Here is a 24,835-nt window from a genome sequence, read left to right on the forward strand (position 1 = left end):
AGAGGAACTGGTGTCGTGCGCTCGTTGGTTGGGTCGCCTCGCACCAGCGTGCTTACTTTTTATTGGTCAGTGTTTTTCGTTAATAGCTCGTAAACGAAGCCGCGGATTGCACTTTCGCTAAAGAAAAAGTTACTTCCAATGACCTCAGGAACCTCCCATTTCCGAATTACGAGACATTTTTGGGACACGCTGTATGATACCAGTGTCAATACCAGTGTATTCAAAAGTAGACCAAATGTAATTTTGTTCCAAGAAAGGTGTTTCTTTACACTTTCGAAGATTCAGTAACGTTTTACTTGTAATTGATGTACGAATCTTTTGAAATTGACAAACAGTGACCGGAAACAGTTTTCGAAAGGCGACGATTCCGCTTGAAGATCGAACGCGTTCAGCTTTAAGAGATTATGCACACGAACGAATTGAAAAAAACACAGAGGAGGCATTCCTCCGTGCAACTTCAGAATTCTTTGCACGATCCTTGCTGTCGTCGACGGGGAATTGAGCAACAGGTAGAGCAGATATGTCCTCGAGGCATCATGCTCGACAGAGCATACGCGTGATTTACCGTATAAGTGACTCATCGAAATCACCCTTTTTTTCTCTTATCTTCGGCTATCTGCTGAAAACCAAACCAGGAGGAAATAATTCTTTCGCCTAAACGGTCCGAGGAAGGGGAAAGAGGATTTATATTCGGGGGTGGTATTCATGTGCTTTGATAAATTGTCAATTCCAGAGCTATAAAATTTGTAATATGCCGCCATACCCTCGCATAATCCACTTTTACATTTCGCTGTTTGATAGGTTTACACAGCACCCTTCTCTTGTAAAAAGAACCTGTATATTCTTCACGATTGAAGTTGAAAATACTCAGTTCATAAACATAACAAAAATAATTTATTAGTAGACTAGGGAATTTGATGCAAGATAATATTGGCTTGGCAACTAAGTAATTGCCGATTTCAGTTATAGATGTCTCTCACTCCTATTTTCATGATATCCGTAAATGTTATATTATAAAATTATTATTATTATTATTATGTTATCTTTTATTATCCATGAATGTTAGAAACTGGACAAATTGAATGCAGCGGTCAAGGAAAAGCGACCAGAATTGGTCAATCGTAAAGGTGTGATTTTCCAGCAGGACAATGCTAGGCCGCACACGTCTTTGTCCACTCGGCAAAAATTGATGGATATTGGTTGGGAATTGATGTTACACCCACCATATAGCTCTGATCTCGCGTCATCGGATTACCACTTATTTCGATCCCTGGACAACTCCCTTTGTGGTAAAACTTTTAATGATGATGACGCTGTAAAATCTCACTTAACTCAGTTTTTGGCCGAAAAGGATCAGACTTTCTACGAGCGTGGAATTTTCAAGTTGTCAGAGAAATGGCAAAAGGTCATCGAACAAAATGGAAAATACATTACAGATTAAACTTCATTCCAAGTAAAAAAATCTTTTATTTCATTGAACAAATCGGCAATTACTTAGTTGCCAACCCAATAATTGTCTGCATTAATTCCAACTAAAAAAAGGCAAATACAAGACTGTTTCGATTTGTAAATAAATTTAATATGTTTCAAATATAATCTATACACATTAAAGTGTTAAAAACATAAATAAAATTAATTATGAAGTTACTATAAATTAATTTATCTCCAAATGATCTAATTTGGTCAATTATAGTGTACATGTTCGTAAACAATAACGCATCTTGTTTCTCACAACAAAGTATCAGATTCTGTTGATGCTATTTTATTGCTATTTAGGATAAAATCTGCTGTATAGCAATCCAATGTGATCGCAGCAAGAAGAACACAGTACATGAAATAAATCTAGCATCCTGTTAACATGCTTGCATCCGAATCCATAGAATAAATTACTATTATTATTGGAACGATCGCCAGAGTTATTACAGCGATTTTCGGAAGCAGAATACTCGCGCGGTATTCGGATCATCGGGACAGGACAAATTCAGTGGAAATTGAGCGGCCCTCGCTCAAAGAAATATTGCAGCCATATTTTTCTGCGGTGAACGATGACTGAAGCTCTCCCGCGATTTCCAAGGGATTAATAATGCCAGCGGACCGTTCTACGACAATCGTAGAGCGAAACAAATGCAGCCCGGGGCAAGTGGACCAGACTCGCGCCGACATCAATCTGAACGAGCGAGTCGCACCCCTAACGAGCCACCGAGTCATATAAATTTTATTGCCATTTCATAAATCCCGTCGACTGCCGCGAGTTACGTTACGCGACTCTCTCTGAGAGATTATCAGGAACGTATAAAGTTGCGGATCGTTGTGCGGTTACGGCTCGATTTTGTCTCTGGCGACATGCGTTTCGAGTGCCGAGGGTGGCCGCGAAAAATATCGCGAAAGCGTTTGCATAATGTCGTCGCTTTGCATTCACGATCGATCCGGACACATAACTGTGAATTTATTTATCAGAAAACTATGCCTTAATGCTGTCGTGAATGATGACTATAAGCTATGACTCTACCGTCGGATTCAGTCGAAAATTTGTAACCCAACTTAACCCTTTGCAGTGTGATTTCTTTCACAATTGTGTCGATTAGAACTTCTACGTCCTTAATAATTTCCCTGGTGGAACAGACAATTTTTGTTTCTTGTATGCGTTGAATTGATTCGGAAATCGATCCTCAGACTCAAGCCTTTAATTATTCATATTTTCTTGCATGTTCAATTCTGTTTTTGGATCTTGAATTATTCAGGAAAGTTTGAAAAATATTTGCAACCGACATGAAACATGCATTTCGATCCACGGGATGCAAATGCAAGCATAAAATACGAGGCAAGCAGAACCGCGGCGGCATGTAGATGCCAGGATCACGTTTATAATAAATAAGACAGAAGTCTGTACGAGGAAGATGGAGACGAAGCACAGTTAATTCAGTTTTATACGACAACACTTCCGATCCACGGTAAGCCGGCGACAGTCCCGAGCTCCTTCCCTCGCGTTCTCTTCATCTTAACGCAAAGACGAACCAAAACCTGATTTACATTTCTTTCTCTCCTCGCTATAAAAATTCTGCGACGATAACTTCCTTTGTTCCACCCTCTATGGTCGTAGGGGCGAGCAACCCCTGCGGCTTGGAAGCCACGGGGAGTCCCCATAACCCTGACTAGTTTTCGGTTTACATTACATTCTTTTCCTTAATTAAAGGCATTGCGTACTCCGGTTCGCCAGGCGACGGTCCCTTATCCCACCCGCGGAAGCGTTCGGCTTGCCTTATCATTGAAGTTACAAACTACGATTGTGAATATATGTTCATTTGTATTCGGTGACACCATGTAGAATAATGGGAAAAGCGAGTCTAATCTCTAAGCGTTTTTTTCTAGTTCCATGTGCGTTATGTGAATAGAAGAATGCGCGACCACACATGCGTGTTACTAAGATTGAGAAGTTTTATTTCCTGTATTGTACTAAATATATTTATATATGTTATTAATATTTATATTGTATAATTATAATATTATTATTATAATTATAATTATATTGTAATATATATTATTAATATTTATATGTACTATGAAGTTTGAATGCTACGTCTAATTATTTATATCAACAATAGTATTATAAATAACCGTGTAACTCTTATTCCTTGTAATTCGGAGATTGAACTAAAACTAAGTGGAGAGAAGATTCAAAAGTATGAACTGAATTAATGTTAGAGAGAGAGGGAGAGGGAGAGAGAGAGAGAGAGAGAGAGAGAGAGAGAGAGAACTGGCGCGCTAAATGAAATTTAAGATTAACTATAATAAACTAATAAAAAATATAATAAATAATAAACTATAACGAATCTTCCGTAGGAAACAATTGAATTTTCTTCATTGAAACACACATTGTAATAAAAGAAACGAGATCTTTATCTAACAGTTCTGTTTTGTATTTATACCGAGTAGTATGTTATCGTGAATGAAGTAAATCGTGTTTCGTAAGGATTAGAAAGTTTATCCGATGCAGAATATAAAAACAATCACACAAAACATGTGATAATATAGTCTCGTTTGGAATCTATTTGAAATCTAATTAATTCGGTTGATAAGTTCAAACCTATAGTCTGTGTAACATCTTTAAAACTGAACACCTTAAAAATAAATTATATTCACGAATATAGCACTTTGTTATCTTCAAACCAAACTATTCTCCCAAAATAAACTCATATTTATATAACACAGATTCGGCGGTATACAATTTTTCGGTATACAGAACCCGGCTAAGAATTCCGGAAATTTGTTGTCGCCTAGATGCGCGAGGAATAATCGCATTCAAGAAGCAACAGTCAATTGAAGATCGGTGATCGTTCATTCAGCATCTGAAATCACGTTTGCCGTGTCGGAGTACGATAGCGGGCGGTAAAGTGGGATAGAACGAAAGAGGGAGGGAGGGAGAGAGAGAGAGAGAGAGGGCTAGATAGGATCGAAATGTAATTAAGAGAGCAAATAATCCGAGCCGAACAAACTCCATGAAATGGATCAAAGAACTGGGAAGCGAGAGGGAACGAGACGCTATGGGGGGAATGGGAGAAAGAGAAGGGGGTACATGTACCGATAGAGGCGCGTCGTTGAAAGGTAGCAGGACGAACTACGACCGACTGATTCTCCCTGTCGTCGTCCTGTCTAGCCCGAAGGAGTAGGGCAACGAGGGGGAGGGGCCTCGGCAAAGACCCTCGATAAATATTTCCGTCAAGTGACCGGGGTTGGAATTCAAAGAGAGCCGAAAGGTGGAATCGAGAGCAAAACGAGTCCATCCTCTCTTCAACGGCGGTTCAAGGGATGGCCGACGAGGACGGGGGTGGTGAGCCAGGGGTGAGAAGGGGGCTAGGGTCTACGGGGGAGGCAGGCAACCAGTATATTTGCGTTACGTTACGTAGTTGCGCGTTTAATCAGCCGTATACCCGGAAAGGGCGCGTGTGAGAGGGAAGAAGGAAAAGAGGGAAGGGGACTAAGAGGAACCGCCTCGACTTCCGGATACTAAAGAAGGACAGGGACTAAACAGCGTCCTACCTTTTGTGAACGCAAAGAGACCAGATTCTGTTTACCGGCGGACTGTCCTCTGCGACCTCGTACGACTCTACCTTTACAGAATGTCGCTTGCTCAGCTCGTTTTTCTTTATTCTCCTTTTTTCGGGATGATGCTTGGCAGATCACAATGCGGACCGTTTTCGGATTTTTTTCCCTGAGCGCCTGCAAGTTCCTTTATATTTCCCCGAACTTTGAACGTAATTTCGACTTGCAGATGGTCATTTGAGGCGCTGATTACTTAACCAGTTATGTAGCTGTTTTTGGCGAATATACTCGCCATAACACAAAATGTTGCCGTCTCTTCATGACAAGTCGATTCCTGCGGGCTGATCAGTTGATGTGCGAGATATTAATACCTTCTCAAAAATATAATTCTTATTCATCTTGCTATTTATTAGAAAGAATCACACTTTAAAACCTTAAAAATCCTCCTTATATACTTGTAATCAAAATCTTATTATCAGTTTTGAAAATATTAAAATATTTGAAAGATTTTTTTTAAACTTTTCGCTGATTTTTCCCGCTACGCGTGTGAGTAAAGCTCGATCTGTGACCCGCCCAAGATATGTTAACTTCATACTTGTCGAATAAGATGTGCTAAATTTTTTTATTCTTTTATTTCGTTTATTCTCTTGAATAAAATAATTTAATTGTCATTATTCAATAAATATTAAGTTAATTATGCCAAAAGACAACGATTGCTCTACACGTTAAAAATAGCTAACTAGTTCAGAAGGATATATGTATATCTTAATATTCTTTATTAAATTATATATTTTATAAAATATTAAGAAAATCAAATATGTACAGTAATAATATGTATAATTACAGTAACTTATACGCTTTCCAAAGTAATTGCAACAACTAACTGGTTAAATTGCCGTTGTTCCTTAGTATTGATAAATTTCCTTTTCAGAGATTGCCACGTTTCTGAAACAGATTATGCGTACTCTTTTCTTGCGATTTTGCGCCAGCAAGCAGGAGTGGCGAGAGGGCAAGGGGAAACAGAAGAGTTGGCGCCTACGAGACGTCGATGGCGTGACAGATTGCCTCCAGTATTTTCCACCACATATATCATCGGCATCCGCCAACCCTTAGTTCTAGTTCAATGCTCACCACCGTCGTCTCCCTTAATTGGCATCACCTATACCAATCTACCTGTGCCGTGGCTCAGAAAATTTCCTACCGCAGTTAATTAAGACGGATTATATTATATTTACAGGAACTTATTACCTATTAATATTGCAGCCATAATAAATTGTGCAACCTTACCAAATACCCTTATAATATGCAAGCATTGTCAAATAAGAATTATTTTCGCAATATTTTATTTATTCTTGTGCGTAATACCGTAACTGTGTTCTGAAGCCAAACAGATATATGTATGTGACAGAATTTACTATAATCGAAATTTAAAACTGGAACTACCGCCGCTGATCTAATGGTTGGTTCCAGACTTTTCCCTCAGGATTATTAAAATTATGAAGATTCTATATTTGAGTTATTTGTTCCTTATTCGTAGATCATTAAAGTAGAAATCATTCTTGTCAATCTTGTAGAGTAAAACATGACAGTTACTTTTATTTGAGCCGTTTATTTTGAAAGTGGCATAAGTCACTTTACCGTAATGAAAAGTGGTGATTTTTTTAATGTTTATACGAAATTATTTATGCTGAGAAAAATATCAGTATCCTGAGATAACAAATACAAGTAAATCTTCTCGAAAGTTAGCATCCATATTTTTAAACGTGTTAAAACGCAAACCCTTAAGTATATCGACTTAAAAACAAAGTGACTTATGCCACTTTCAAAATAAACGGCTCATTTGCTGACAGGTTCGGTGCTGTCTAATGTCATTGACTTCGCAAACGTTATTTAATAAGAAAATCTACTACCCTGAAAGTCGGTTTCCCTAAGCTTCATTTATCGTACGATTGTTACTCTCGTAGGACTTCCTGCGCCCGATAGCCGCAATCATTAATTATCTCCACGCCTACGAGATTGGATTTCGAATTAAACTAAGGAAGCGAGTAATGCGGCCCTGGGATAATATATCGATAACAAACCGAAGGGTCGGTGACAAACTGCAAACCGCACTTTCATCGTCAGGGATACGATTAGGGAAAAATTCGTCCTGTTTTAATGGCCAGTGAAAATTAAATACCGCGGTGTCCACCCCTTAGGTCCGGCCACCTAATAATTCATACGAGGAATGTAAAAAGGGCGAGCCCTTTTTCGCCACGGAGAAACGCCGAGGACGAGAACGAGAAAGCCAAAAGGGGGCAGAAAAATACGAGCGCGTGTTTATCTTGAGATTTGTAGCCGCCCTGTTCCCGATATTTATTGGCCTTCTAGGGAGACGCTGCCGCGTAGCCTGACGGACCGTTAAATTTTATTATGTTTTTTCCAGCGATGTCGAAATAACGCGTTGCTGGATACGGCCGACAGCCGAACCCGTATAGATAAATCCTGATCGTTCGCGGATCATCGTTTCCTCCAGGAAACAGACATCGTGACACATTTGCCCCGGTAGCTTTAACGTCTGCTCTGTGAGATGCACGCTAACTGCTTTCGAAATCCACTTGACACAGTTTTCGATCCATAACTGTAGAACTTATGCTAATTTATTGCACGGTAATACAATTTTTGGAGCCGTCTGCAATTGCAAATGACACTTATCTGTTTGTAGGAAATTCTAGTTCAAAATTTTGATATTTTTATGTGTGCCGAGCTTCTGTTTCTAGCATGCAATGAAATATTCATCATTACTTTAATACTTCCACCGAGGTTTGAAGGATCCAAATGGGTTGAAGGTGAAATTATTGTGACAAACTTTAAGTCCAGAAATCCAGTATCGTATTTTATAGTCGTGATATTTTCATCTGAATGATGCGTTGACTCTATACACCAATTGCAAAATTGTAATGAAAAGGTAATGAATGAACTGCAATATATATGATGGATCTATAAAACTTTTCATATCTAAAACTGTATTCACGCATGAGCAGTAATGCTGACAGCAATTTTTCTGCAAAAGTTGTTTATTTCCGTCTCGGATTTTGTAAATTTGTGAGAGGAAATAGTAGCGGAAAAATTAAGGAACGATGCTTTACGGTGCGGCCAGAGAATCGCGCGCTAAGAAGAGAGGAATGAAGATTTATGGGACCAGTGAGCATCAACGATAACCCGCGTCTTACCCCAACGAATTCATAAAGAAGGATCTCGAGGACGCGAGGGTACACGAACAGCCTAACTGCCTACCGAGGTCATATTTAGGATTAAGGAGGCGGCGGTTGCAGCCTCTTCAGGGTCTGCGATAGTTGCGAGGCGCAGTGGAGACTTAGACCTCGTTAAATCGGGCGACCCATTATCTTAACAAATCTAATCTCGCGGTGGGTGTTTATAAATGTCTTGTTTTCCAGCGGAACGACGCTGCGAGGCGTTCAGGGAGAGGAACGCTGCGTTTCTAACCGCATTTCGGTTCGTTCATTAATGGAAGGGCTGGGCGAGAAATGAGGAATATATTCGTAGACGTAATTTACTGCTGCCTGGGGACAGCTTTGGTTATTACTATCGGCGGAGCTTCGCATTTTTTCGACAATAAATCGATGTGAATAACGACTGCGGATGCTTATGCAGATCGTCATTTTTATAGACGTACTACTGTCAAGAAATTCGAGACGAATTTCATTCCCTTTGGTAATGCCGAAAAAAGACGTGCTGCAATAAATTCTGTTGAACTTATTGTTTTTCGAAAAATTTTAACCAGGTATTAACCCTTCGCACTTCAAGCCATTTTAATCATATATCCGAAATCATTTTTCTGACCTAGAGAAATTGAATTTTCTGACTCATACAACAGCTACACTTGTAATAATTTTTATTTATATATAAGCAAATGTGGTAATGTAAAAATTATTTTGGAATGTGACATAACAATTTTTAGTGGTGTTTCAGAGTCACCATACGTGTGCAAATAGTTAATGAATATCCTGTTATCCACTTCGTGCAAACAAAATCTTTAAAATATGTAACACCTTTCTCAGCGCAACAAAATATTCTTTTAAAAATTGTAATTGATTTTTCAGTAAGATATTCACTTGTGCAACACCAATGCGGCGATTGTTCCAAAAACGGAATGACATATTTCAGACAATACATCTCGACTAATCTCGCCAGTTTCTTGTTCGCCGATTAGCAGTCTGTCGAGGAATTCAACAAAATTCTGGTCGCGAGCATGCTGAGAATGGCTGAGACCGTGCACAGAGGCGAATACTGATAAACGCAGCGGGGAGCTGCCGGCAAACACAACTATGGCATCCGGGAAAGGGGTGGATTCTTGTTATTATAGGACGGAGAGTACAGCTAGCCGCAAAACTGGCGGCCCTAATCCCTTAAGAACAATAATAAGAATCCTTCCTCTGTTGCTCCTAGATCCAGCGTTAAAATTGCCGAGGTGTATGGAGGACAAAGGCGGGGAGAGAACGTTCCGACTTAATTCAAGGCCTCGTAGGAGGTTGCTCTGTAATCTCCTATTCGACTCCCCCTCAGATCCTCCGAGACCACCGACTAAACCTCCGTTCACGCTTTCTTTTAACCCCTTCTTACCGCTGTATCTTACAACGCTTTTCATATTTTAACCGTCGCTGGGGATTACCTAACGACAGGCGATTCCGCCGGTAAACGAGTGCGATTGCTCTAAACACCGTCCTTGTAATACTAATAATCGCGGATTCCAGAAATAAAAACCTTTCTTTCTCAAGACACTGCTGAAATTAGTAAAACGTGCCTGGCCCAGATGTTTGCACGAGTATCTAGAACATGCTACAGTCAATAATATTCACAGAGAAACGATTCATTGATTACTATAGCAATTAACACCAAATGTATCGATCGTTGAAAGTAACTAACGCGTGTTGCTTTATAACGATGGAACGACTGGATTTATTTAGAACTTTCGTCATTTTTATTATTACGTAACGATTGGACTAAGAAATTTCTTGTATCATTTTCTATGTAAAAGTTTTCATAATTTCAGCAACTTCAAAACAAGGAATGAGAATCCGTTCATCTCGCCAGTCTCGGTAGGTTTGGCGTTAAAGAAGCAATAAGTGCTTAACTTTTATATATATATATCTAGCAAAAATTTAATTCTTCGATGTGGAATAAGTTATAATATTATATATATGAAAAAAAAGAAACACCAAGAACTTCAGAAGGACTGAGGAATAGTGATCGTATTTTGGTCAAAGAAATGGTTTCCTCTTTAAAATTTTGATGTTGCATATAAATACACAATCTAGCAAAAATTTAATTCTTCAATGTGGAATAAGTTATAATATTATATATATGAAAAAAAAGAAACACCAAGAACTTCAGAAGGACTGAGGAATAGTGATCGTATTTTGGTCAAAGAAATGGTTTCCTCTTTAAAATTTTGATGTTGCATATAAATACACAATCTAGCAAAAATTTAATTCTTCAATGTGGAATAAGTTATATTATATATATAATATAACTTATTCCTTATATCACTATTCCTCAGTCCTTCTGAAGTTCTTGGTGTTTCTTTTTTTTCATATATATATAATATTATAATAAATAGTTAAATATATATATAATATTATAACTTATTCCACATTGAAGAATTAAATTTTTGCTAGACTGCGTATTTATATGCAAAATCAAAATTTTAAAGAGGAAACCATTTCTTTGACCAAAATATGACCACTATTCCTCAGTCCTTCTGAAGTTCTTGGTGTTTCATACTTCGTGTACTCATTTTCCTTGTAACGTGCACAAAATACGTAGTGTACTGATAACAGAGGAATGATAATCTTGGTCCACGAAAAAGCTTCTATATAGTTTAAAGACTTCCCTTGCGGAAAGAAAGTGTTATAGAATATTTCCAACCTTGCGGATTCAATCAATATTAACAATGAATAAAGGACTTAATCAAGCTTCCTGAGGGAACGGGTTCGAGACGAGAACTCTTTTGCTTTAAATTTTCATTCGACTCTCGTACCAGCAGTCTGCGTCAGGGACTTGTTTCATCCTTGGAGCCCGGGCTGAGACTCTCTTCTGCGTCCTCGTCCTGGGCGTAATTTGCACACAAAGTACTGAAGACGTGTACTGCGCTGGGTACCACGGTGGCAGGCCTATGTGTTGTGCAGACACAGACGCGTTCACGTACGTTATGTATGGTCTGTATTCGAAAACATTATGCTAACGTGCCTCTCTTCTATCCGGTGCGTTCATCTAAATAGTTATTGCTTGACTATGAACGATATCGTATTTCCATGTTAACGTGGCAATTAGAGAGCGACTTCGCCCCAGTTCTGTATCTAACGCAAACACACTCTGGAGTATCTTTATCTTTTATTTCGTCGCTTTCTGACTCTGTTCGTACTAATTGCGCTTTCTTGAAGAATTTTGTAGAATTTTCGTTGTTACTTGTTTTTATACTGTCTAGATATTGTTGAAAATAGAAATATGTCATAGTAGAATATGTGTTACTATGAATCATTTCCTACAAATAAAGGTACATTTAGAAAATTGCGATGATGTCTTGAAACGTGTATTGCTCTAATTTGCTCGAAAGAGGCTTAAAAGCAATAGTTTTTACTCGCATAATCACGGGCACATAGTAAAGAATGTCGTGAACGACGAAACAATAAATTGAAAGAAATTTTGGTGTGACTTTTCAACTTCAGAACGAAAAGAATTCGAGAAGAGTTTAAATCGCGTGGTCGTCGAATATTTTCAATCTAAAAATGATCATCCAGTTTGAATACAGTAACGTTAATAGGGAATTAGGTGTGTCTCGTATATACATAGCTAACGAGCTCGATCAGCCTCCGCGGACGAGAAAGAAAGTCCTTTCTATCAGATAATAAAAAACCTGTCACGTAGCGGCGGGTCCGCCGAGGACCACAGTCTGAAACCAGGAGGGTAGTCGTGAAGAAGGAAAAGAATACTAATTCATTATTCAATCTGGGTCGAGTGATTAGCATGCGCCGGTACCCGGCATCTTCGTCCTCGACTCCTTCTAAATAATGTAAGACGTACACCACCGCAAGAACGTGGTGGTACAGGCATCGTCTCGAATCCCTGCCACCCTTACAATTTTGCACTGCCTCAACGTTCACATTTAAATAATTATGCGCGGCGTTCTGGCAACGTGCATGCGGAAAAATATTTCCGGTGGAGCAGAAATTAGCACTAAAAACATTCTTCTCCCCGGACAAATGCGCAAATCATTTATAATTTACCTAAATTCATGATATATTCAAAGTAGCCTTTGGAGTCTGCAAAAATAATTTAAACATTCGTTCAACTACGCTCCACCCCATATAATTAAGATTAAAACTGAACAATTTTCGTTCATACGTTCTATTTTATTCTTTCAGTCTACAAAACGTTTCCATTCGCAGCGTAAGCGCAGTTATTTTAATTTGCGCGACTAAATGACTCCGATGTGTCCAGACAAGAAGAAGAAATCGTGGGCCAATCGTGACGGTATTAAAAAATACCGTGACCCGCGAGTCGAGGAATTCTATTTTCATAAATTCCGGTGCGGAAAGTTTGCACTATTACGCGGAACCCGCGGCGAACGGAAAGCCCGAGGAAGCGGAATCGTGCGGGTTGTCGGCGAGCATTAAATCAACCTTCGTCAACGGGAGAGAGAAAAATCTCGGGAAGCTGAATTCCATGGGGCGAGGCGACGGCTGCGCGACCAGAGATAAAGCATTTTTAATACAATTAAGTGAGAATCTCGACGGTATCCGTTCTTCTTTCCTCGTCGGAGCCCGGAGCGTCACCGGGGGTCCCGGTGGTCTCGGTTCGAGATCTGGATGTAAGAAGGGTTGTACTCAGCTTGCCTCCGGGGCATGTTAATGCACTCCAAGATCTTAGCACTTACACTCGAACACGCCCGTCCTCCTCGTCGTCCTCGTCGTCGTTCCTCCCGCCTGCTTTTCCATCCCCGACCATTTTCTCTTTCTCTTAAACTAGCCCCGACCAAGACTCCGCCGCCTCCAGAGGGCTTTCACGGACGACGCCTTAAATCCGGATCTCTGCCTTCTTCTCCCCTACCTCCGCGGCACCCCACCCACACCCACGCAACCCTCCCACGATTCTTATTCAGCCACCTTCTCAGCCGCCTGCGAATCCGACGTTGCTGCCGCGATTTTCTTCGCCGGAACGCCCAGGAATCAGGTTTTCGAAATGTACGACTTCAGCCCCGCTGCACACGCGAGATTCAGATGCTTCTACGGATTCTCCGGGACTGAAACGATGCTACGGACTCTGCTCAGCCTGATCGACGCGAGATCGAAACCGGAAGTGCTCCGCTTTCAAGATATCTGCAGATTGTTCGGAATAATTAATGCCGGGCTGCAGGGATAAAGCATTGTTGAAAGAAAATTCGACTGTTTAAAGTGAAGTGATTTCTAGTCGTTGAGGTTATTAGTATTAAGTTTCACAAAAAGATCATCAAAGAAATAGATGGAAACAAATATGTGCCTTTGGTTCGTTTTCAGGAAGAATTAAATCTATTCATTCTTTTACTTTTTTATTTTTGAATAAAAAGATTTAATATGTCTCATTCGATAAGCATAGAGTTAAGTAAACCCGAAGATAAACCAAAGGGACAGCAATTGGTCGCCCCACAGTAACCGGTTCCACTATCGTATTGTAAGAAATACATTGAAGTAGCTATCCTCGCGGATAACTCTGAAAGAACTTCTGCTGAAAAATCTGTAAATCCGTTGAATGAAATGTTATTTTACACTGTTAGTTTCATACACAGCGAATGCGCTCTATCTAGAAAAATTGAAAGTGACGAGCCCTGCGACGCACGATTTTTCATAGTCACATTCGCTTTGCAGCGTCGGTCTTGGCCTCGCTAGAATCGGCGACGCTAATCAATCCGAAAATCCGATTACGCGAACATGAAAATCGATGACGCGCACTTGACACCGGGAAGAGCCATCAATCCCCGGTGAATCAAAATTCCATCGCGCGCCCACCGCGTCGGAATCGTCCCAATTACCTCTAACGAACACGCGACGCGGCTCTCGGCGATCGTTTCGCGCGCCGATGTATCGTTAAGTGACTCGCGGAAAATCGACTCGCTCCGGCCAAATAAATCGGCAGTTTTCCCTCGTGGCGGAGCTGCGGGGACGGGCAGAGCAGGGGCAAAAAGAAAAAAGATTGAAGCAGAAAGCGAGGCGAAGAGGGACGGCTATTGCCGCTCGCAGAAAGAAATCTTAATTAACGAAGCCATTGTTTCGCCGGTGGAAACTCGACGAGAGGCGACAGCCACGAGGATCGAGCGTGGCTTACCGGCCGCGCGGTGGTGGGCTCGAGGTCGTTTCGCCCGTGGCAAGGGGTGGAAAGGAAAAAAGGGCCGGTTTTTTTCAAGGACGATGGGCACACCGGCCACACCGACCACCGGCGGTGCCGCGGCGCAAGGGCACACAAAGCCCTTGACGGATGGGTAGCCACTAGCCTGTGCCGCAACCCTCACGGTTACGAGTGACCACCTGTTGAAGGTCCTGCACGCACCTGTCTACGCACACACGGGCTCATCCGACGCGCTCCCCCGCGTCGGCCTCGGTCACCACGGATGATATTTCCATCCGTGATGACCGAAGAAACGGCCCGGAATAACGTGTGTCGCGCGCGTTCTGTCCGACACGTGTCAACTCGCTCGGAACAGGGCCGGGTTAGCTGTTAGCGTCGTCCAGAAAAGTGAACGACTGTGAGAATTCGTACCTCGTACGGAATGGAGTCGGAACGTGCAACTGGTTGCATAAGACAACGAATGTAACGCGGGACAAATCCTTGATCGAACAATAGCATTCGTTATTTCTTGTTACTTTCTAGACTCGCACATCGAGATTTACCGGTTGTTTATCGATTGTTTTTACAGGAAACAATCAAAATGATAGGTTTTTCTAATTTCCTATTTTACTGTCATTGGAGTTATAAAAATCTTGTTATGAGAAACTGCTTTTCGAAATTATACGAAATTTCAATAAATCCAATTATGTTATTGTTACGATACAGTGTCCATTAGAACTACATAGTTGAGTTATAGTTAAGTAATAATGTTAAGTATTCTTTAGTCTACAGTATCTACGTACAATTTGCTCAAAACTAGAATTAAGCAGCAACTTCCAAGCAATATTTCATCGTGATACAAATTATTCGTTAATGACACATAAATCCCGTTTGATTGCTGAATATGCATATGAATAAACCAGATACTGTGTTAATTATTCGCACTTGCATAGATTTTGCAAGAAAAATGCATTCAATTACCTGCTTGCTCATGTAAAGATTTTTCCTATAATTTTTATGTACAATTAAATTGCCGAACCAACTAACGCTCTCCTCATAACACAACCGCGAATGCCCAAGCCAATGGTAGGATTCCTGGAAGAAATATATCAGGATATACACGAAAGTTTATTTCCTTTCGTATGAATTTAAGTAGTCGAAGAATAAAGTATCAGCGTGCTTAAATTCTTCTAATGTGCTTTCTATTTTATGCTTTCTTCATTGGTGTTTTTCATAACAAATCTAGAAAATACTGCAGGACGCGGACGATTCCAGTGAAAATACCGTGTCGTTTCTATCTTACGATCGTGGCTGGTCAGCAAAGACCAAAATGGAGGATCAATTGTGGCAATAGCTTCGGCAGCATTCGGGAATCGACGAAGCGAATCCAGAAAACGGTCGGTCCACTCTTCGATCGTGGTGGAAAAGTGGTCTGTCGTTTTTACCGGTCGAGCGCTCGTCAATCTGCAGATCGAGGGCGGTTTTGTTTTATTCCCTGTCCCATTTCCCATCCCTACGTCAGTCCTCGGTGAGTGAACCACAACCGGAGGACGACGGGAACGCTTTATTTCCACCCCCGTCGCGATCATTCCATTTGTTTCGCAGTCGGCATTGCATGGCTCGCGGCGACGAGCTTTCTCTCTTACCTTCTCTGTTTGCCCACCCCCTTCGTCTCTCTCTCTCTCTCTTCCTCTCTCTTCTCTCTCTTTACGCTGGACGCCATTCCCATACACCCCATGGCAGATTCGACCGGTGGACGAATCGTCCCAGCGTTATCTCGACGTATCCACAGGTATACGCTTAATACGTCCCGCCGACGTATTTATTCACCGAAACACTCTTCCACTTTGATGAATGACGTGTCCGTTCGACCGCTTCCAGCGTATTTGCGAAACCAGTCGCCTGCGACCGTTGAACTCGCGTGGTGAACCAGAAGTGCTGGATTCATGGGCCGTAGAACGTTCGAAAGGATCTTGAAGACTACCTGAGAATTTTCCTCGAGTTCGATTCAACAGAAGCAACAATTTTTTAATCGAAAGCGAAACATCAATAAACTAATTTATCAGCCTCTATAAAGCATATATTGTTGAAGGGAAATGTCTGCTGATATCTTGATCAAAGTTTGGAACACTTGAGAACGTCTTTAATTACTGGACTACGGACTTTACGTATTTTTGATAAAAACGAAAAATTGGCACCATTTAAAGCAATACATAAATCAAAAAAATTTGAGAACGTCAATATGTATATCATCTTTAATTCATTCAGTCTTTTATTTTCTTTAGTTATCTTTAATAATCTTATCGTCTTTAAGTAATTATAGGAAGAAAGAAACAGTTTGTTTTCCATTTTCAACAAGATTCAAATGCTATCCATTATTAGACTTCGGATTTCATGCATTTATGACAAAATTTGGTAGTCACAATGTAAAAGTAGCGTACAAATTAAAAACATTCTAAAACGTCGATATATTACTTTTAATTTATTAACATGATTAAGGGAAGAATCGAGTTGCTGCGTGGCATTTATCCCTTGTAATTGACGCAAACAATTTTTTTACTTTGCGTATAAATCCTCAATCTATTGATTACTTCATGCTCAAGATTAAGTGTGCGAGATAAAGAAGCCACGACGATGAAGATAAAACGTTTGGCACCAACTAGCCTCGAAATGTATCGCCGAGAGCGATGCTGATTAGTAATCCAAGATCGTCTTAGCCATTACGCATTTAGACTCCGAGATAACCTCCGAGATGCTATTTCGAACCCTCCGTTCACGTTTCATCTTCTCTTTGCCAATCCTTCGTCATCGGTCGGAACCACCTTGTCGTCGCGTAAGACCGAATATTACGGTCCTTGAAGACATAGGCACGTCTTCAAATTATCTCCGCTCCTGTCACCCGTTCGAATATGCTCCTGTGATTTTATGCGACCTACGCGTATGCTTTACGTTTGTGCTTGACAATGGCTTCAGTCAATTCGTCAATCGTGGCACTACGTCTTCTTAAACATTAAAATAGCGAATTGCCAGCATGATTGAAATGCACGATGTATTATTATTGTACTAATTGATCAAAATCTCATGGGACAATTTTGGTAGGAAATACAAACAACAATTACAAAAATTCATCTCATTCTTACCTTCATCAATTGGCATTTTATGCATATTGTGCAGCATTTATGATATTAGATTTCTGTATAAGAGATCATTTCTGCAATTTCCAAAATAGAAGTGTACTCGTAATTTATAAACGCACACTGTAATCAAAAGATTGAACTCCTTAATGTATAATTTCAAAGAGAAGTTCATTGCATTTGGTCAAATTTGTCGGTATTTGTACTGTTGTGAAATACAATTTTTCTTTTTTATCAAAAATACGTAAAGTCCGTAGTCCAGTAATTAAAGATGTTCTCAAGTGTTCCAAACTTTGATCAAGATATCAGCAGACATTTCCCTTCAACAATATATTCTTTATAGAGGCTGATAAATTAGTTTATTGATGTTTCACTTTCGATTAAAAAATTGTTGCTTCTGTTGAATCGAACTCGAGGAAAATTCTCAGGTAGTCTTCAAGATCCTTTTATATTTCCATGATGATGGTGCTGTCAATGACGGATATTGTGGTCCCAAATCCTAATCAAAGCTCTACCATACGAGAGAATGGGGCTAAAACATTAATAGACTTCACACTTTGTCAACTATCTACAACCGTGTCTAAACACCAGCAACAATTGTTAAAAAATCGATAATCAATCGAAATGGACCCACGGCAACCATACCTTGCGAAGTGCTGAACAATCGATCACCGGCTAATTTGCGATTCGATCGAACTTCGGTCGGTTGCGAACGAAATCGTCAAAGTGGTTAGAGCAACGCGAGGGCGAGGGATGGGGCTGTCATTGCCGGAAACGGTCGGTTGCATCGAAAGGCAATCGGCGAAGGAAGTGGCCACGAGTGGGCCACCGGTCGACTGGCCAAGCTTTTTCAACTTCGGAGGAGATCGCCGTTTAAGTGGCGGCCCCGCTAACGATAGTCGAACCCTTCGAGGACTCTGCCGAGCCGGCTCTCGAAGTCGGCCTGCATCTGATGGTAACTTCAATCCGTTAATTGGTGTACAACTTTTTTTGCTGTGCTTCTTCTCTTCCTCTTGCCTCCTCGGATGGTCCCTAGCTCCCCTCCCTCCCGCCCTTTACCGTGCAAGAGGAAGGAAAATTTTTATTAAATTAACAGACGACAGGCGACGTCGTTCGGTGGCTTAACTGAAAAAATGTTCCTCTGCTCTGCAATCCCTCTCCAACCCTCCACACTTTTGCTATCTGCCTCTGAGAGACAGAGAAAGAGAGAGAGAGAGAGAGAGAGAGAGAGTTCCCTCCGCTCCACCTCCGCACACTTTATCCGCTCGGCCCCGCTCGTTCTCGACGTTCGTCGCTTGAAAGAACTTCGGAAACTCGTTTAATCGCCAGCCGAGTAATTTTTTAAGCCTTCTCCGGCTGGTCGCTGGTCAGCAATGAACGCAAACGCGACTTCACCGAGGCCGAACCCTCTTTGACCGTGGAACGTCAAACAGAAAGTAGGCATTTCACGGGTTGCGTCGGAGAGCAGGACTGCTGATCGCGTCAACGTATAAATTAGTGGATCCGGTGAATTTTAATATTAATCAAAGCGGAGCTATTTGCGAATCGTCGTTGATGAAACGCGGCTAGAACCACGTTTCAAGGTACTAGGCACGAAAGTGGGGGAAGTGAAGAAACGTGGATGCGGAAAATACGCAAGATATATTTTTATCGTTGTCTAGAATTTTTGTATTTGAATTGGAACACTGTTAAGACCATGGAAGTTACGGCAATATTGGGTCCAGAATAGTATTATTGTTATTGATTTTCAGTCGCCGGAACGATCACTTAGCAATGCAAACGAAAACAATCGGCGTAAAGAGGGACAGAAGCGGCGTGGTTTCGAATCGATTAAAGAAGGAAGTGGATATCACCGGCGGTATTCAAATCGATTACAGGACAGCCAATGTAAAAATTATGCAAATGTCGTTTACAAGTGAATGGAACCCTCGCGACGAGCAAGGTTACAATTAAGCGGCAGCCAATTCAATATCGAGGTCCATTCGACGGAATATTCAACGGGACGGCATTAAGCGTCGACTAGTCCATTTATGCGAAAATGAATCAGCGCTTAATCATGATCATCGACTGTCGCATACACTCTGTACGGAAATTAAAATAAATCCTGCTGGCTGATCACTTTCTCTCTAGAAATTGCTGACAATCCAGATTCTCAAGTCAATATTAAATAATTCTGCAAGCTACACCTGGAAAGTGTGATGAAGATTACGATTCATAATTTCTATTTATAATAAATATGTACACTGATTTAACACTAAATCTACCAGAGCAATCAAATAACCGCTTTTCGAACTGTGAGCAAAATTATTACATTCAATGTTTTTCTCAACTTGCTGCACGACTTTTTTTACAATAAATAGCGACTTAATTTTTATATAGGAAATTGGATATTGCAACAACAAAAAATAAATGAATCCACAATCGCACGTGTTAAAAATATTTGTGGAAACTGTTTATTGGAGAGACCCACACCATCAGAAAAAAATACGGCGTATAATAAATTTTATTTTAATTTGAATAACAGTATCTAAATTACTAAAAGGAAATATAAATTGTTCAATTACTAGTGTCTTCTTTCTAAAGAATGTATATTGTACACGTCTAAAATGCAGAAAATAAAAATTTTCTAATTATTGCGTAAAAGTTATTTCATACTTTATTGCTCATGCTAAATTGTCTATTATTTGTAATCAACTGGAAAATAATATAACGTTCATTTCACCACTTTCAGTAGAAATAGGTACAGTAATTTCTTCCTAATTCGCGCTCAGATTGCACACAAAAATGGACAATTTGGGAAGAGGGGATACGATTATTCGAGCCTTGCAGCTCATTTTTATGGTTACCGATTGTCAACAACTATAAAACGAGTTCCAAGGTTCAAGTAATAAAAAAATTCGAATAATTTCCAAGATTGTCTATTTTTGTGCGCAGCCTGAGCGCGAATTGGGGAGAAATTACTATACATGTAGAATGTCAATAGATTTAGTGTTAACACTAGATTTACGGAGCACAAAAAACAGCTGTTTTATATTAGTTTCTAATAGTAACAATAAAACATTTATTCTGATTTTTAACAAGCGTTATTGTAACGTTTGCTGTAAATTACATATAAATTGAATAAATAACTCATACATGTATCTTCACGATATGAATAATCGTAAATTAAAAAATTAGTGACCCGTCATTTTGTCGGGTTCAGTAAATCTAGTGTTAAGTATGTAATAAACAACACAAGTACTTGAATCTCGTTCGCATTTAACAAATATATTTTACAGTATAAACAAGTTCGCTGTTCTTGTAGACAGCTTAGATAACGATCACATTTTCCTCGAGCTTTAATCAAAAACATATTAACCATCGATGTCCCGACTGTGCGTCAGCCATCAGATTCTAAACTTAACCGAATAAAATTACATTTCGAGCGAACGCCACTATGTAAGATTCCGAGCACGGATACATCTCTTAAGCAGGCTTTGCTTAAAGCATCGATGGAATTACCGGTGGCTGATGAGTTTAGCAGAAGGGATAGACGAGATGAGAGGTTTCTCCTCCCTCTTCACCTTCGTGTTTCTTCGCATATCGGTCTCGCCCTTCCCGTCTGTTCTATCTCGTGGCAAAGCGTGTTCTGCCGCGTCAAGGAACCGCGTTGATATAGGCCTTCGTACCCTCTGTCTTTATATTTCATCGTTAATATCATCGCGGTAACTCCTATCTCACAACACCTCGTAACTTCGAAAGAAACCTGCTAATTGCTGTCACACACAAACTCCGCAGAATATGTGTGGTTGAAATAACGTATACTAACAGAAAAGCGTACACGAACAAATAATGGTTCACAGTAAAGAAACCGGCATGAGAGTGAAATTATTCTGAAGAAGAGGAAAATATTTGAAGATTAAAAATTAATATACATGATTTAATAAATACTTGGTTTGAAGGTTCGGAGCATCATCAACCACCTAAAACGATTTGTAATAGCTACTTTTTTTTTTAAATGCAGTAAAATCTAATAAAAAGGATATTAATAAAATTATACATACTTATCTTTAACCCTTCAGATTTTCTATCATAATATCTCGTATCATTGTTTCCATTGATGAGAATACGTTTTTAGTTATTAATGGCGGCAAAGTGTAGAGTATCGCAAATGCATTCGACAGAGAGTACGATAGATAAGCTGATTACTTAACGATTGCGTCCATAAAACGAACAATTCAGGTGCTCGAACAGGATCGCTCGATCCTGTCGCGATCGTATAAGCCTCTGACTCCTCGCACCGACCTTCATCTACATATGTTCTCGTCAGCTGCTCTTTGTTTCCGGAATAAGAGCTCATTACGAATGCAAAACCGTCCATTCATATTCAAAATTTTATATCTCGGCCGCGTTCCCGCGGCGGGGCTAATTTATTCGGCTTCGATCCGTGCCGCGACAAATCCAACGACTCTAGTCGTTCCTCTCGAACCGCCTCCTCTTCCCTCTCCTCTTCCTCCCTCTGCTTTCTTTCGCGGCCATTAATAACGGGCTTTTTTTTATTGCCCGGCCCACTCCGACTCCAGATCAATTTTTACGATCGAAGGAATTGATGCCAGGTGACGTTTTGCTGCGGCTGGAAAGAATCTCGATGGCACAACGAGTCGAAGAAATTTTTGAATTACTGCACTAGTGTCTTTATTATTATTATTATTATTATTATTATGGTTATTATTATCATTGTTATTATTATTATGGTTATTATTATTGTTATTGTTGTCGTTATTGTTGTTATTAATATTGCTATTATTATTGTTATTATTGCTATCTATTTCGTTTATTTATTTATTTATTTATGTACGGCTGATGTACCTTTTGCTTTACACAAAAAGATTAACAAGTATGCATAAGTAGTATTATTACAAGAAAGTACGAAATGTAGAATGACATAGCGAAGGAGATCGCATCTTTGAAGACGCATTGCAAGCAGAAGAAATCGACTATTTTATAATGCTAATTAGTATTTATATGAATACGCATTCAAGAGAAAATCCAAATCCCGATCGCAACGAGCAGATAGAAGAATATAACTTATAAAGATTTGGAAAAAAATAAAATCATTCTATGTAATTTTGAATCCGCTTGTTCATTTTATAGCCAAATATGAGCTTGGCTATAAATTATTTTTATAACATCAATGAAACTATTTTAGCATGTAATAAAATGTTTCGTTTGATTTCTCAAAACAACTATTAATGTAATGAATACAATTTTAGGAATTCTAATATCGATGTTGCTTTAATATTGTAGAACAGAATTGTGCAAAAAGTAATCTGATTCATTATTAACCACTCTAACCCGTTAGCTATTCTAAATTATTATAGATTAGTTACAACTCGTTAGTTACTATAACTAATTTATAATAATTGGATAAGAAACTATTCTAACTAATTTATAAATTATTACATGTAACTAAGTAGTTATAATTGTTACTCACTAATCAAATTACTTTTTGATCAACTCTGCAGTATAACCCTAGGAACCACAGAATAAGTCATTACTATAGAAAATGTTTATATTATAGAAACAGGAGCCAACTTTCTCCCAGATGTAATCAATCTTCTCCCATTTTCAGATTAATAAACCCCTCTATTAATTACGATCGATTGCTGAAATAATTTATCGAGGACCGAGATTTGAATACCCCTTTGATTCTCCAGTATGATCGGCGTTAAACTGGCGCGGCTTAGATGCGTGTAAACTAATATCACCGAGCGGCGTACACGCGGGAAAGACGAATCGCGAGGGGTAGGTTTCGCGCGCGCGGTGGAATCATTATAAATAGTCATAATTACAACAGTCGCGCGTGCCTAATTCAATTAGGCTGATTAACGTTGTACGTTGTAACTTCTCCCCGGTTTCGCCCTTCTGCCCGTGGTTCGGTAGACGGCGGGAAAGAGAGGCAGAGAGCGACGACTATAGAGAGGAGCAGCTCCGGTCTGGCTGGCGTGTTCTGGTTGGTGTATGGTGGTGTGCGCGGCCGGGCAGAGCGCGTAAAATATACCCCGTATCCTGGCCAGGATCCCAGGACCACGCCGCCACGGTATTATGCTTATGCATAGACAAGTTATAGCCCGGTTAATATGATTATCTCTTCGACGAGAGGCAAAGCCAGTTAAAGAGAAACGGAGGGAGAAAGGAAACGAGGTGCATAGCCCGATGCGTTGCCCGGGATCTGGCTCAACCGCGTCGAACCGACGAGTTCCGACTGTATGCATATATTATGCATGCACTCTGGACTATCGAATCTCCGATTTTCTCGGCGACTGTCCAGCTTGATGCCGAACCGCACGGTTTTTATCGATCTTACTTCGGTTACTCGATTATTGCACGTGAAAAGATGCGTTTTGCTCATCAGCTTCAATTAATTACAGCAAGTTCTCCCTAATTGACGTTCAGATTGTACACAAAAAAGGGACAATTTGGACAAAGAAACTACGATTACGGTTGTTTTTATAGTTGTTTTATAACCGATAACTATGAAAACGAGCCGCAAGGCTCGAATAATTGTATCTTCTCTGCCCAAAATGTCCATTTTCGTGTACAATCTGAGCGTAAATTGGGGAGAATTTATTGCACTGATTTTACGCAATATTGATAATAGCTGCTTCTTACATTTGCGAATTAGTGCTTGTTCAAGTAATTGTATCTTGTCCTTTTATTTTTTAAGGACGTCTCTGATATGTTGCCGCCAGAATGAATTACTAAATGATTAGAACGTGATTCATAAATAGTAGACAGCAAAAATGAATAGGCGACATATGAACCTGTGAAAACATTAGAACAGACATTTGAAAATATTGTTACACTATTTTTGATTCATTAGAAAGAAGAATACATTTCTATTGAATTTCAGTTCCCGCGAACTCAATTAGAAAAGTCTGACAGTGTACCTTGCACGTTTCTTTCAGAAGTCAACTGTGAGAAGCAAAATTCACGCGATCGAAAGATTTGTATTGCCTTTTAGAACCAAATTTATAACAGATATATCGATTTAAAAAAAATTGTGACGAGATTTTGATCTTGATAACAAGGTTGCATTTTGTTCTCTGTAATCGTAATTGTTGGTATATACAACGATACACACACACATACACACACACATGTCTACAGGGGCAATAAATAAAGGTACAACCCCGAGCTTCATAAATGCAGGTACAAGCCCGACCTTCTGAAGGAATAGTATAAAAGGACTGCACGTTCCAGTGCGAGTAGCTACTTCCCATAGAACTACAGAGGCGTTCGTCAGCCTAGAAGACGATCAG

General features: G+C 39.9%; 1 protein-coding gene across 9 annotated transcripts in view; it reads right to left on the reverse strand.

The window, feature by feature from the left end:
* LOC143259003 (uncharacterized) overlaps positions 1-24,835 on the reverse strand; it is a 416,598-nt gene that overhangs the window by 58,736 nt on the left and 333,027 nt on the right. The gene's annotated exons all lie outside the window — the stretch shown is intronic.

This window comes from Megalopta genalis, chromosome 3 (genome assembly GCF_051020955.1).
Source record: "Megalopta genalis isolate 19385.01 chromosome 3, iyMegGena1_principal, whole genome shotgun sequence".
Lineage (NCBI taxonomy): Eukaryota > Metazoa > Arthropoda > Insecta > Hymenoptera > Halictidae > Megalopta > Megalopta genalis.